Source organism: Dromiciops gliroides, chromosome 3, assembly GCF_019393635.1.
Source record: "Dromiciops gliroides isolate mDroGli1 chromosome 3, mDroGli1.pri, whole genome shotgun sequence".
Classification (NCBI taxonomy): Eukaryota; Metazoa; Chordata; class Mammalia; order Microbiotheria; family Microbiotheriidae; genus Dromiciops; species Dromiciops gliroides.
Genome location: NC_057863.1, coordinates 79,908,673 through 79,924,359, shown reverse-complemented (window position 1 = coordinate 79,924,359; position 15,687 = coordinate 79,908,673). Strand labels below are relative to the sequence as shown.

At 38.2% G+C, this 15,687-nt stretch overlaps 1 protein-coding gene across 31 annotated transcripts in view; it reads left to right on the top strand.

Annotated features, from left to right (window-relative positions):
* The window catches only part of MAP2 (microtubule associated protein 2), a 374,226-nt gene that overhangs the window by 80,490 nt on the left and 278,049 nt on the right, over window positions 1–15,687 (top strand). For all 31 annotated transcript variants that reach the window (XM_043992416.1, XM_043992415.1, XM_043992401.1 and 28 more), the window contains exon 2: window positions 13,314–13,363. The gene's annotated coding sequence lies outside the window, so the exon portion shown is untranslated. The remainder of the gene's footprint in view (window positions 1–13,313; window positions 13,364–15,687) is intronic.

The window sequence follows — 15,687 nt, the reverse complement described above, 5'->3', positions numbered from 1 at the left end:
TCTTTTAGGGATTTACAAGCTTTTCTGCTGTCATTAAGGCAAATAGAAGTGCAGGAGATAGAAATTTATCTGGATCCATAAACAAGAACTACTCAGAGTCTGAGTTATACAATGTCCCAGAAATGTCTGGAATGCCTAGTTTTTCTTCTTGTTAGGGCACGACCAATGAGCTGGTAGAAATGTAGGAAACTGGAGCTTTCAGGAAACATTCACACTTCATTATATGAAGATTTACTACAGTACACATGCCTTTGAATGCCAAATCTCTCTGAGGTAACATCATCCCTGACTGTAGGACTAGAGAGATTGTGATCTCCATGGGTAGAGGGAATACCTACACCATTGACATGATGGATAGTTGAATTACTGATTTGGCTAAGGCGCTATTCAGTACCTCTTCATTGTCTGAAGGTGACCCAGAATTCTTGAAGTCTATACAAGGAGAGCACAAACTCTCTCAGGCTGTACCAAGCTTCAAAAGCTTTACCAATGGGCTAGGCAATAGGCTATGTGGCTATTGTTGGAAGACCAATTTAGGTAAGAGTGAAAACACTAATCATCAGAGGGTTGACCACCTGGCAGTGATTTTTTTTTTCTTTTTTAGTCACACCAAGTCTTAAACTTAGGATCAATCTATTAAAGCATAGAGAGGTTGTGGAAAGAATGACCACATCAATATATCTGAGATTCTTGAAGTACCAAAGTAAGGAGTGATGGAAGGAGAAGGGTTGAATATGGGAAAATGTTGGTTCTCTAATGCAGTATAGGAAAGTCAACATTGCCTGTTACTGACATAGAAGGAATAAAACTGTCAATTCATAGCAGCAAGGTGCTTTCAATGGAAACAAAGCTTTAGTAAATCTTTATTTTAAAAGCATATTTATTTTTGAAAATTGCCACATATTCCTCTGGGCTTGAAATCTATATAAAAGCAACTATGTTCAATGAAATCTGCTTAGCACAGGGATTGATTCATCATTTTGGATCAATATGAAATTCTTTGATCTAAAATTTGAACCTGAAAGGAAAAAAGCTTGAGTCAAATGGGTGGTTTTCTAGAATTTTGAAAATATTCTTGAGTTCCCTATATAATTCCAGAGATTACCGCCTCTTGGATGGAATATTTCAATAGTCTTCTACTTTGGTTTCCCACTTTCATGTATTTTCCCTTTCTAATCCATCTTCCTCCTGGGTACCAAAGGGATTTTCCTAAATTGAAAGTCTGACCATGTCGCACACATCATGTCACATACCCATTCAGTGAAATCCAGTGACCTTCTATTAGTCAGTCCATAAATTTACATTAAGCACCTATTCTATGCTAGGGACTGAGCTAAGCATCTTTAAAAGGGATTGGTAAAAACTTCTTAGAGAAGGTGGGATTTTAGCTGGGACTTGAAGAAAGCCAGAAAAGCCAAGAAATGAGGAGATAAAGCATTCTAGGCGCGTGGTACAACGATCAAAAATGCCCAAAGTTGGGAAATGGAGCATCTTGTGTAAGGAGTACCAAGGAGGAGGATTTTCCTAAATCTAAGATCAGACCATGCCAGCACCCTTGTCTTCTCCTCCCCACTACTTACCCTCTGAGAGTTCTAGTGACTTCTTTTGATCCTCCAAGGTCAACTATCAAGTCCTCCATTTGTCCTTTAAAGCCTTTCACAAACCACCAGCTCCTGCCTTTCCCATCTTACACTTTACTACACTCTACACACTCTGCGATCTCAGGGTTTTAACAGCAAACCAACACTCCATTCCCTAACTCCATATATTTGCACGGGCTGTCTCCATACCTGGAATGTTCTCCCCATTCATCATTAAATAAATATCTCTTTACCTTCTCTGACTTCCTTCAAGATCTAGTTCAAATTCCTTCTCCGAAAGGCCATCTCCAATCCCTCCAGCTACTTTGTGCCTCCCCCTCTCCCCCTCTCCCCCCCCTCTCTTTCTCTCTCTCTCAGACTGCCTTCAATCTACTCTGACTATATCTTGTTTCTACATAGTTAAAGGTTTTCTCTGCCATTAGTCTATAAGCTCTTTGAAGGCAGGGACACTGCTTCAACCTTCCTTTGTATCCACACTTAGTGCAGATTGGCACATTGTAAGCACTTAAAGATGTTTGTTGATTTTATCAATCACCTCATTCACCTACTCATTTGTCTGCCTCAAGTTGTATATCTCCTTCTACCAACACAGGAGCAGCTAGGTGGCACAGTGGATAAAGCACTGGCCCTGGATTCAGGAGAACCTGAGTTCAAATCTGGCCTCAGACACTTGACATTCACTAGCTGTGTGACCCTGGGCAAGTCACTTATTCCTCATTTCCCTACAAAAACAAAACAAAACAAAACAAAAACCCACAACAACAACAAAAAACTGAATGTAACTCATATCCCATTGTTCAACTGTTAGCAGCACAATTACAGAGCTTCTCATGTTAGAAATGGCCTGCAAATCTATAAAGCCCTTTTGGAAGGATCTTGGAAGGTTTTAATAAAGTTTTATGGGACAGCTAGGTGGCACAGTGGATAAAGCACTGGCCTTGGATTCAGGAGGAACTGAATTCAAATCTGGTCTCAGACACTTGACACTTACTAGCTGTGTGACCCTGGGCAAGTCACTTAACCCTCATTGCACCACAAAAATTTTTTTTAATTTTAAAAATAAAAAATAAAGTTTTACTAGTACCATTAAGAAACAGCAGTAGAAACTACAGGAAAGATTTATTTCCCTCATATTGTGTACTTTAGTCTATAGTTTCTGGGAAGGTTCCTGAAGAATGTGATTGTGTCTACAATTTGATACTATTTTTAAAGGAATAAATTTGAAGGGAAAAAGTTAGCATCCATACAGTTAGGAAGAAAGACCAATGGGGGCTTAAAAAGAAAAATGAAACACAGAAATAGCTAATTATAGAGTCCTATATTGGTTATTGATAGGCAGGTTGGTATAGTGGGTGGAGTCCTGTCTGATTAGAGTTAGGAACACCTGGGATCAGGTCCTGCCTCTAATATGTGTTGGGTATCTCATCCTAAGCAACTGATGGCTTCTCAGTGTCCCATTACCCATCTCAGACTTTAAGCTGCATAGAAAGTATTGACTGAGTTGGCAAGAGTTTCCTTTTCCAAAGTTTTCTACATCAAGGAAGTCACACAGCTCCTGCTCTTTCCTCCCAGACAAAGAAAATCTGGAATAAAGAAAAAGAAAAGCAAATATTCTAAAATTATAAATAACGTTGCCTTCCTCTTGTAGAATATTGTATTATGAAAAGAAAATTGGTTTTAAGAGGTTGTGATGACCCTTTATTCTTTTTAGAGTATTGTATTTGCCCTATGAAACTCAGAGATCATTAATGGATAGATACTTTTAGTCCCAGCTACTACATTTAGGTGTTTTCTTTCTAAGTTGTGAGAACATATTAGTGAAATAGTAACTTCTTCATGATGAACATTTACTTTTCAAAGCTCCACATTTAATTTAGGCAATTGTCATGGCTGCTAAATGGGATTATTAAAACTCATGAACTTTATGAGTTAGGGATTGTAACTGGTGTCACTGAAAATGGACATCTTCCTCAGACCCTAGGATGTTAGTGTAACATAATCTGAAGAAAACCAAAGAATGATTTATTTTGAGGAACATGGGTTCCTTGTAGTTGGTACCCATGACAGGCTACCAGCAGCCAATATCATAAGAGAATAGATTTTTTTTTTGCAGGGCAATGGGGGTTAAGTGACTTGCCCAGGCTCACACAGCTAGTAAGTGTCAAGTGTCTGAGGCAGGATTTGAACTCAGGTACTCCTGAATCCAGGGCTAGTGCTTTATCCACTGTGTCACCTTACTGCCCCCAAGAATAGATTTTGAATGTGGAAAGGACATTTGGGGTCATGTAGACTAACCTTATCTTGCAGAGGATAACTGGGGTCAAGGGAAATTAAGTGATTTGCCCAATGGTCATGCTGTCTATAAGGTACAAATGCAGAATCCAAAACCAGGCCTTGACTCCAAATACATCAATCTTTCTACTCCATTGCAATAGCTTTGTAATGATCCCACCATGAGATGAACTTATAAGTTTCTAAAGTTCTTACAAAAGTCAGAAGCATGCCTAAAAGCATGACTTTAGAGTAGGCAAAGATCTTTGAGAACATCTAGTTAGTCAAAACTCATATTACAAACAAGGACCCTTGGGGCAGCTAGGTGGTATAGTGGATAGAGCACTGGCCCTGGAGTCAGGAGTACCTGAGTTCAAATCCTGCCTCAGACACTTGACACTTACTAGCTGTGTGACCCTGGGCAAGTCACTTAACCCTCATTGCCCCACAAAAAAAAAAGAAAGAAAAACAAATGAGAACCATGAGGCCCAAAAAGTTAAGTAACTTGCCCAAAATCACACTGCAGAGCTGGAAACCAAATCTCCACTTCCCTAGCTGTCAAACTCACCCTGCGAGAATATTATGAGAGCACACTTAAGAAGGATATTTATAGCTCTTTGCTAAGTCTATCCAGCTTGTTAAGTGCAAAGGGATGGGCCCACTGCTACACTGAGAAAGCTAAACTGACTTCCCTAGATTACCTCCAAACCTTGTGCTTAACTATTGGGATGGGTACGGGTCAGACTTTTCAAGCCTTATAAAAGACTACTTAGAAGCAGACTAATCTCTTGGTGTTCTTTAAGGAAGATATAGGAAACACTTTTTTTTTTCTTTTTAGAGTCTTTCTTTTCATACAAGTGGACCCCACCCCCCAACAAATTATATATCATACCTTACCAAAAAAGCAACTTTAATTGATTTATACTTAAAATTTGATTCTTTGTGCTTTGTGCTCTATGATTTGGGATACTAATATTGTTCACATATATTCTGTAATCTGATAAATTGAATATTATTGAATGACAATTCTAATTTTATGGGGAGAAGAATAAACATAGAAAACCCATTTAATAAACCAAAATAGTAAAAGATGGCTTTTCCCCCAGAAACTTAATAAAATAAATATAATTAGTCCTTTTCGGTCTCCTAATGCCTTTGTTTTGTTTCTGTAAAGTATTGCTAATAACAACTTACACACAGTAGAAGAGTTTACATAGTTTAATACTCCTACTAAAAGATGGCTTATAAAATGTAGATATGTAATCCTTTCTGAATGAAAGAATCAAAGGAAATTTGTAGGATTTACTACTGGCTTTTCTGATTTTTTTCCTTTTTTTTTTTTTTTACCCTGTAGTGGGAAGAAAAGCAAGTGACATGACAGGAGATCAAATGGTGGCAATTTAGATATGCTGCTGTGTTAAGCTGCCCCCAAGCAGGAGGGCCTTTCTATGGAATGAAATCTATTTAGATTTATGTTTAAGGTATTGTTAAGACGGGAACACAAAAGTCTTGACCTGTGGCTTTGAAATGACAGATGTTCATTGGGGAGAGGGAGCCTGAGGGCAACCTAAATCTTCAGTGTTTCTGGATCTTTGCTTTGATTAATAAGTTAGCTAGAAAAAACACACAACACCATTTGCATGGCAGCTGTTCCTGGTGCTGTATCTGGAGAGGGCCTTCCAAAAGATAAGAAAAGTAATACAATTGCCATAGGCTTTGGAGATCACAAAAGCAGAAAGGTACCATCTCTTTTCCCTTAGAATTTTGTTTCCAATAAATGCCTTGGATAAATGGAGGGAGTGGCGGAGATGGATGGTTCTTATTGTCATTATAATATGGAAACATCTTGCCTGGTTTCTTTTTATTTGATAAAGCAATGTGGAAGCACATCTCTCCCCACTCCCTATTCATTCTTTCTTCTCTACTAGCTAGTTGATATGGAGATCACATTCATGCCAGATTTAATTTAGTTTTTAATGCATTTAACATTTTGTGTATGGTTTATGTGACATGTAAAAATGAAATACAGGGGGCAGCTAGGTGGCACAGTGGATAAAAAACTGGCCCTGGATTCAGGAGTACCTGAGTTCAAATCCGACCTCAGACACATGACACTTACTAGCTGTGTGATCCTGGGCAAGTCACTTAAGCCCCAGAGCCCTGCAAAAATTAAAAGAAAATTTTTTTTTAAATGAAATACAAAGGGATTTTTGGCCATGCCAGAGGGCTTGAGGTAATAGTCATAATTGCGATTTATTGATATAGCACTTTAATGGATCGTGAGATCATAGCTTTAGATTTGGAAGGGACCTTAGAGGTCATCTAGTCAAAGCTTCTTATTTTTTTGGGGGGGGAGGACAGTGAAGTTTATGTGACTTGCCCAGGGTCACAAAGCTAGTAAATGTCAAGTGTCTGAGGCTGCATTTGAACTCAGGTCCTCCTGAATCCAGGGCTGGTGCTTTATCCACTGTGCCACCTAGCTGCCCCCTAAAGCCTCTTATTTTAACGATTAGGACACTGAGGCCTAGGTAGATAGAAAAAGCATTTAGTAAATTGCTTGCTGTGTGCCAGACACTCTGCAAAGTGCCAGGAATACAAATACAGGCAGAAGGAAGGCAGCCCCTACCCTCTGGGAACTCACCTTCTAGTAGGGGGGGGCAACACATAAGGGAGCTGAAAATTTGGAGAGCAGAGAAAGGAACTGTGGGGTACAAGACGGAAAGATTTGGAGAGTTGGGAATAGAGCATGGCTGGCTTGGGCTTTTCCTCAAATGAAAGTTCTGGGTGGGTGGGGACTCAATAATCATAAGAGAGATGCATAGTCATCATTCAGGGTGAGAAGGCTCCTGGAGAAGAGTCCTCTTCCAGGGTAAGAAGGGGCAGAGGTGTAAACAGAAGAAGGGACTTGCTCAGGATCACCCAGGTCAACAGCTTAAAAAAATATATGGAGCTTGACTTGCGATTGATTCATCAATGCAGGGAAATTCCAATATAAAAATTTCCTCTATCTTCAAAATAATAATTGTCAATAATTCTTCTGTAATGTAGACTTAGAGCTGTCTGGGATACTGAGAGGTTGACTTGTTCATGGTCAAACAGTTATATGACTACCGTGGGCAGGATTCAAACTCCTGTCTTCCTAACTCCAAGCTCAGCCCTCCATATGCTCTGCCATCCTGACTCTCTAATGTCCTTCCAAGCACAAGGTAAATTAACATAACACTTAATAGCATCTAGACTTTTATGTATTTTAAAGCCTCCTGTTTTGTTTGGAGGTATGGGCATGAGTATGTGTACAGACTTATGGGGGAAAGATTTCTATTTAAAATAATATTTAGAGTAGCTAGGTGGCACAGTAGATAAAGCACCAGCCCTGGATTCAGGAGGACCTGAGTTCAAATCTGCCCTCAGACACTTGACACTTACTAGCTGTGTGACCCTGGGCAAGTCACTTAACTTTCATTGCCTCGCCCCCCCCCCCAAAATTTACAAAATGAAGTATACCTATTTTCACTATTATGCTAAAGTGATTTTAGCAAGAAGTAGGGAGACTCAAGCCACATTGTAGGTAATCAGAATGAATGGGTTTATACAATACCCTCAGATTGTGAATTGACTTTGTGTCACTTGAATTATTATTAGCTGTAGAAGAGAAGGATTTCTATGGGTCATGTTCTTCTCAAATGAGGTGTAATAGATTGATATTGTCAATAATTCCTGTTATAGCAAACATGTTTAGCTTATCCTGTGGCTAGAACAGGAATTTTCTTATATTAAAACACACGATTTATGCTTTCATATGGAATCCTTGCATCAAAGGACCTTGTGTGTCAAGAAGACGTGGGTAGATTTGAAGGTGGGGGGAGAAGAAAGTATTTTCTTAACTCTCTGGCCTGTAACCCTGACACACTTCCCAATGTTTTGGAATGACCTTCTCTTGTAAGAACAGATTATAAAATTCAAAGAAGTGAAGTTTTATTGCCAGTATGAAGAAAAAAATATAATAAAACTCAAAACTGAGCTCATTGAAAGGAAAGAGGTCCTCCTATGAGTAAGCCCTTCTCTAGAGAACAATAAAGATTCTTAGTCATAGTTTAAAGTTTAAAGGAAGCACAGAGGTCATATAAACCAGTGATCTCCATACTTTACCATGTACCCTTAAAAGCAAAAAAAAAATGACCTTGTGTTCCCAATATATGCATATTTATAAATTATAAATTAATTGTTCACAAATAAAATAATATTAAGTGCCTTACATTATATCAGGGCAGACAGCATGTACTTGGATAGGTGTATACAAGATACATATATAGCAGATAAAATTTAACCTGAGAAGGGAAGTAAAGAATCTGGCAAACCAGGAAAAGCCATCCATAAAAGGTCACACTTCATCTGAATCTTTAAGAAAGCCAAGAATTCCAAGAGGCAGAAATGAGGATAGAGAGTATTCCAGGCTGGACTATAGCCAGTGCTATTGAGATAAGAAAGGCAGTGTTGGATGCAAGGAACAGAAAATGGACCAGTATAGCTGAAGGGTATGTAGAAAGGAATAATAAATAAAAAGACTAAAAATATAGGACAAGACAAATTTGTAAAGAGCATGAAGTACCAAACAGAGAGACTTATATTTTATCCTTGGGGCAATAGAAAGCCACTAGATTTATTGAATAGAAGGACATGATCATACCTGTTTTAGTAAATGACAATGGGAACTATTTGGAGGATGGATTGGAGTGAGGAAAGATTTAAGGCCAAGAGCTTAATTAGGAGGCTATTTTAATGATCTAGGTTGTTAGGTGACAAGTGCCTGAACTGGTGATGGAGGGCTGGAGGTCAAAGAGAGACTAGAGCTGAATATAGATGTGGAAAGGAACTACAGAGAAGTGATCATTGAACCTATGGAAGTTAATGAGACCACCAAGTAAAGGTCATAAATAGAAAAAAGAAGAGGGCCCAGAATAGAGCAATGGGGTAAAGTCACAGGAACTGAATGTGACACAGATAATGATTCGGCAAAGACCAATGGTCATATGGCTAGAAAGAGACCCAAGAGAAAGCTATGTGTTAGGAAAGCCAAAAGAGAAGGGAATATCCAGGAATAGCTTGTAGTTAGCAGTGTCAGTTACTATGGAGAGGTCAAGGAAAGAGAAAAGACCATTAGATTTTGCAATTAAAATATTGTTTTCAACTTTGGAGAGAACAGATTGCATAGGTTATAGAAGAGAGAAACAGACAGACAGACACAGAGAGACAAAAAGAAACAGAGGCAGAGAGAGATGAAGAAGTGAAGGCAATGCATGTAGGTAGTTTTCTTAAGGTGTTTAGCTGAGAAAGGAAGGGGAGATATAACTAGCAGGGATGGTAGGATCTAGTGAAGGTTCTTATTTTTTAAAGAAGGGGAAAATTTGGTAGTGTTTGTAGGCAACTGGGAAGAAACTAATATATAGGGAAATATTGAAGATTAGAGATGAGAGAGATAATAGTGGAAGCAATCTTTTGGAGAACATGGGAGAAGATTGGAATAAGGGGGTACATGAAGGGGGATTGGCTTAAGAAAGGGGAGGGGCCACCTCATAATCATAGCCTGGATTGAAGGAGGAGACAGCAGAGAATAAGAGAGAAATATGAGATGAACTTTAGGGGATCATTTCCTTTCAGTGAAATATAAACTCAGGTCCTCAACTGAGAGAGAGTAGAGGGGATGCCATGGGGGAGTTGAAATAAAATACTTGAATTGCCTAAGGTCACACAGGTAGCAAGTGGAATCACTAGGACTTGTAGTTAAGGTTTTTGGCTTTATACTCAATAAATAATCTGTTCCATTGTGTCGCATAGCCATATAATCATGATTGTGTAGGGATCCCAATATGGATTGAATATCACAGATGCTCAGTAGAGGGCTCCTGCTTTAATTCATTGTAGTTATGGATAGTTGGCATCCAGCAGCCTTGTTCTCAGTTGTGGTTCTTCATGTTGTCCAGTGTAATTCATAGCAGATGTCCTTGTCACCTTTTACTACTCCTGAAACTACCAGCAAATGACATCCAATGTTTCCTTCTTATGGTTCCTCTTGCTAAGTGGTCAAGGGCAATTCTTCATACCCCATACCATTCAGAGAAAATTCTTCTTTGTCATGGGTAGCTATATTGCCATCTCAGAAAGAAATATTCTAAAACTTCAACAAGACATTTCTGTTTATAATGCAGAGAAAGACAAGAGAATATAATTTGTGGAGCTTCTCTTTATGCTGTTCTGTCAGTTTTTGAACTCACAGAAATTCACTTAGGAATTGGAAACATTATGCCTCTCATCTCCAGTTGTGCCACAGTGGATTTTGGGGGGATAGATAAAAACTATTGTTCAGATGATCCTAGATGATAATCCACCACACCTAGAATGAAGGAATTCAGTGAGGAGGGTCACTACACTCTCCTGGTTTCTTTGCTTACTAGGAAAGGAGAGGCAAAAGTCACACAAGTCACCTTGTTGCATATTACCTGTTTCTCATGTCTGTATTCCCTCTCCATAAATTTATATACATTGCTAGATCTGGACAGCAGACAAGCGATTCTGGAATGAGCTCTCATTTGCTGGCTAATGCAAGGAGCTATATGACCTAACATCTCTTCCCCTCTATTTCTCTCCTCAGTCACTTTCAGCGGATGATTCATAATTAACACCAAGAAGGATATTAAGACTATTACAAATATATGTACATCTATATGTGTATATAGACACACATATGGAGATAATCTATAGATAGACCTTTCTAGATACAACTATATAGACATATATAGACATAGAGATAGCTCTACATCTCTCTCTCACTCTCTCTCTCTCTCTTTCCCCCCTTTCTTTCCTGTTCTACCCTTCATTATTCGTCACTCATTTAATTCCATCCAATTTCTTTCTTACATGTGTACATGCTTCCTAATTTCCATCTTCTATCTTCCTCCTCACAATTCATACTAAGTGACTTCAGGAAAACGTTTTTCTCTCTCTTATCCCCTGTTTTCTCTTTCCCCCTTCCTCCTCCCATTCTTCATTCCATTTGTGTAGTAGCCAAAAGGGGTATGAGTCATAGCTGATAAATGTAGAGTTGTATTTTTGATACACCTGCATTGTGGAAAAGAAAAATCATTAGTTCAAAGTGAGTTTGGACATACAGAACCAATTCCAACAGTAAATTCACAGAATATATGGCTTTCCTGTTTTTTCACTGAAAATGTATATTATTTTAGCTATGTCTTGGTAAAAGAGGCTTTTGTGAAGTAGCCTTGGAACTTAAGCAGTATTTTTATGACTTTTTTTCATGTTGGCTAATAAATTACAAGTTTCAAATATCAGTTTGACCAGAGCATGTCTTTAAATTGGGGACTTCTTATAATTATACATTTTTTTCTTGTACAAAATTAAAGCTCTCGGGGATACTGGTATGTTGCCTTTGTCTGTTAGCCAGCAAAGGGGCATGCCTAACTTCCATAGTATGGATATTTGTATGTGTGTATAATGGGGGGGGGTGATAGCTGTGTGCATGTATAGGGAGAAATAAATGAGAGCCTCATTTCACCTGACAGTGTCTCTCAGTAAAATTTAGTGATATATTTTAAGCTGTAAGATTCTAATGGAGATTAATAGGCTCTTTAGGTTTTCATGATAGAAGCTGATACCTGACTTTAGTTTTATTAAAACAGATTTGCCAATCCAGATTAAACATTGACCACCCCAGGGTCAGTGGTACCGTGAAAAAAAACAAACACAGAGTCTAAAAATATACTGAGAAACAATTAAAGATTCAAACATCTGCCAGTTTTAATTTTTTAAAGTCAAAACTTCTTTCAAGAGAAATGCTAATCCACTAAATACAGAATTACTAAGAACACTTATCTTTTGGCTGGCAAGCATTAGGACTGACTTCATTTAAAAACATTACACACATACATATAAGATATGGAAAGGGAAAAATCAAAACAAATCTAATTTTAGGTATAGACTTTAGATTTCCAAATGAAGTCTGGAAAGAATCTGAGCATGAAAGTTCTATAGTCCTACAATTGTTGAATGAATGCATGCCACAGTAGTGTCAGCTTAGGATTCAAAAGCACTAAGGTTGTAGGCCTTCTTTTGCCATTAACTTACTCTGAGACCTTGAGCAAATAAGTTAACCTGTCAGGGCACTCAATTTTCTCATCTGTAAATTAATAATTGGGATGGATGACATCCAGGATCCCTTAGCACTTTGTCATTCTCTGGAACATTTTTACTTTGTAAAGTTAAGTCACTTATTTCCTAGCAAAAATAATGAGATCATCCTTCTTTCATTCAACATTCAATAAGCATTTTTTAAATGCCTTGTAGGTGGAAGGGTATAAGTATTTATATAGTGCCTACTATATGCCAGGCACTGTGTTCGTCAGGGTGACACAGGTGGTAAGCAAATGAAACTGGATTTGAACTCAGATTTTCCTTACTCTAGACTCAGTGCTCTATTCACTGTGCCATCTAGCTATCTGTTAAGGATAGAATATCTAGATATCTATTAAGGATAGAGACAGAATAATAAATTCCTTCCCCTCAATGAGTTTATGTTTCACTGTGGAAATGAAATATTGACATTGCTGTGAGTACAAGAAAATTTTGGGGGAGGTTGTGTACTAAAAACTTCTTGGTGGCTCAAGAAAGGCTTCAAATAAGAGGCATTGCCTAAATTAAACCTTGAAAGAAGGGAGTGTATTCTAGACGTGGGGCAAAGTCATGTAAAGACACAGGAGTGGGAAATGTAATCCTGAGTTCAGACAACAGGAAGCCAGCCATTTTGCCTAGAACATAAAGTGAGTGAAGAGGAGGTATGTGACATATCTGCAACTGTGGTCTGCAACTAATCTGTAAAGTGCTTTAAATTTCCAATCAAGTTTGAATTTTGTCCTAGAGCCAATAGTAAGCCACCAAAGATGCTTTAGGAGGGTTGTGACATAATATAGAAAGATCACCTTGATAGTTCTGTGAAGGATGGGTTAGAGAGGGGAGAGACACGGCAATACCAATTAGGAAGCTGTTCTACCAGTCCAGATGGGAGGTAATAAGGGCTTGACCTCCCTAAGGTGGTTGACTTGGGAATGGTGAGAAGGGGATGGATGTGAAAGATGTTGTAGAGATAGAATGCATACCACTCAGCCATTGGCTAGTTGGGGGAAGTAAGGGAAAGTGAAAAACTGAGCATACCTCTGAGCTTGGGAACTTAGGTGATTGGAAGGATGGTAGTACCCTAATCAGAGACACTTTAAGAAAAGGAAAAAAAATTGATGATATAATGTAGTAGTAATCCTACTTCAGAAACTGTCTGGCTATTCTTTATTATGTATCTGTTAAATATTACTTATAGATTCTGAATATTTTTCCTTCAACTAGTTGAATTAACAGGTTTTTTATTTTTTATTTCAGATTTTATTAATCTGATCCAACGTCCCCTGTGACTTCCTGCTGAAACAGAGGTGGGTGATCTTTCTGGTTTAATCCATAATTAAACTGAAAATAATACAGATCACATAATTGGTCATTAGAAATTCCAAATATGGGAGGATTCTTTTCTTGTTGGTTTTTTTTGTGTTTTTTTTTTGTTTGTTTGTGGGGCAATGAGGGTTAACTGACTTGCCCGGGGCCACACAGCTAGTAAGTGTCAAGTGTCTGAGACCAGATTTGAATTCAGGTCCTCCTGAATCCAGGGCCAGTGCTCTATACACTGCACCACCTAGCTGCCCTGGGATATCATTTTCAATGATCCTGAAGCATGAATTTTCATTAGCAGAGGGGCAGCTAGGTGGTGCAGTGGATAGAGCACCGACCCTGGATTCAGGAGCACCTGAGTTTAAATTCGGCCTCAGACACAGCCCAAACTGCCAAGGTTGTCACAACCTAATAGAGGAGACAACATGCAAACAAATACATACAAAAATGCTATATAATCTATATATTGGAAAGAAGCAATAAGGGGAAGGCACTAGAATTAAGAGAGATTAGGAAAGACTTCCAGCAGCAGAAAGTTGGATTTTAGTTGGCTTAAACTTCCTCTGTTTTCCGAGCTTTGAAAAATAAGAACATAAAATTTACCTGGTCATAATTTTCCTTATCATCTTTATTCCCAGAAGTCTCACAGACAGCAGGGTTAATGAACCAGAATTCTTCACCACCAGTATTCTGGCATAAATATCCACCTGAATGGGAAGAGTAACTATAATGCCAGCTGCCAATCTCAAGAAAATGATATTTTAACAAACCAACAAATAAATCCAGACAGTCATATTTCTTGAATTTGCAGGAGTCATTTGGTCTGATCTTGTAGCTTAAGGTTAGTAGATATGTAAAGCATCTTTTCCAGTAAAAAAGACTAGGATTAAAAAACAGCCATTAGAAATTCATTAGCAGAGGGGCAGCTAGGTGGTGCAGTGGATAGAGCACCGACCCTGGATTCAGGAGCACCTGAGTTTAAATTCGGCCTCAGACACTTGACACTTGCTAGCTGTGTGACCCTGGGAAAGTCACTTAACCCCAAATGCCTCACCAAAAAAAAAAAAAAAAAGAAAGAAAAAAGTAAAAAAGAAATTCATTAGCAGAGCTTTCCATTTGGCTTACATATTTTTCAAATGTCTTATACATGTAGAGTTTTTTTTGTCTGGTACTTCAGCCAAAGGATCTGAGCTCAGCTCACTGGAACAATGTAGAAGACATCCATGTGAATGGTGTTTGGGCTTGATTTAGCATTTTTTCTTTCTGCTGAACATTTAGATAAACTATACCTCCAAATATATTGCATTCCCATCAACTAAAGGCAGAAGAATGCCTTTAATAACTTAGAAATATGGTATAATGGAAAGAGGAGTCAGGAAGGACCTTGGTTTAAACTTGACCTTTTAATACATATTGGCAACATGATATGTTATATTATATTATAGTACAGTATAGTATAGTATAGTGTAGTATAGTATAGTATAGTATAGTATAGTATAGTATAGTATAGTATAGTGTAGTATAGTGTAGTATGGTATATTATAGTATTCTATTCTATTATATTACATCCTATCCTATTCTACCATATTATATTAGAAAGTCATCACTTAACCCCTCTAAGACTCATTTTCTTTTTTTGTTTTTTGTTTTGTGAGGCAATGAGGGCTAAGTGACTTGCCCAGGGTCATATAGCTAGTAAGTGTCAAGTGTCTGAAGCTGGATTTGAACTCAAGTCCTCCTGAATCCAGGGCTGGTGCTTTATCCACTGTGCCACCTAGCTGCTCCCTAAGCCTCATTTTCATCATTATAATACAAGGATAATAATGCCTGGGGTACTTGGCTTCCTGGATTATTGTCAAGGTCATATGAGATGTATCAAATGCCAAATATTTACAAACCTTAAAGCACTTACTTAAACATCAATTATTATCGTCATTAATGAACACGATACTATTAATTCATACCCAAACCCCAGATTTAGGCTCAGAAGTCCTAGGTTTGAGTCCATGCCACATATTGGACCTTGAACAAGTCACTTAAACTCAGAGTCTTATTTTTCTTGCCTGGAAAATGGGTATGATTGGAAGAAGCAAATGCCCTGCTAGATACAAATTCCTTGAGGGCAGGGACCATTTCATTTTTGTTTCTGTTATCTGTGGCTTCTTGCATAGTGCCAGTTGCTTAATAAAAGATTATTGATTGATTCATTGATAAATGGAAGAGGCAACCTACATATGACAAAGAAGTAAACAGTGGTTTGCCGAAAGTCACATAGCAAAATAGTGTCAGATCCATGGCTATAACTCAGTCA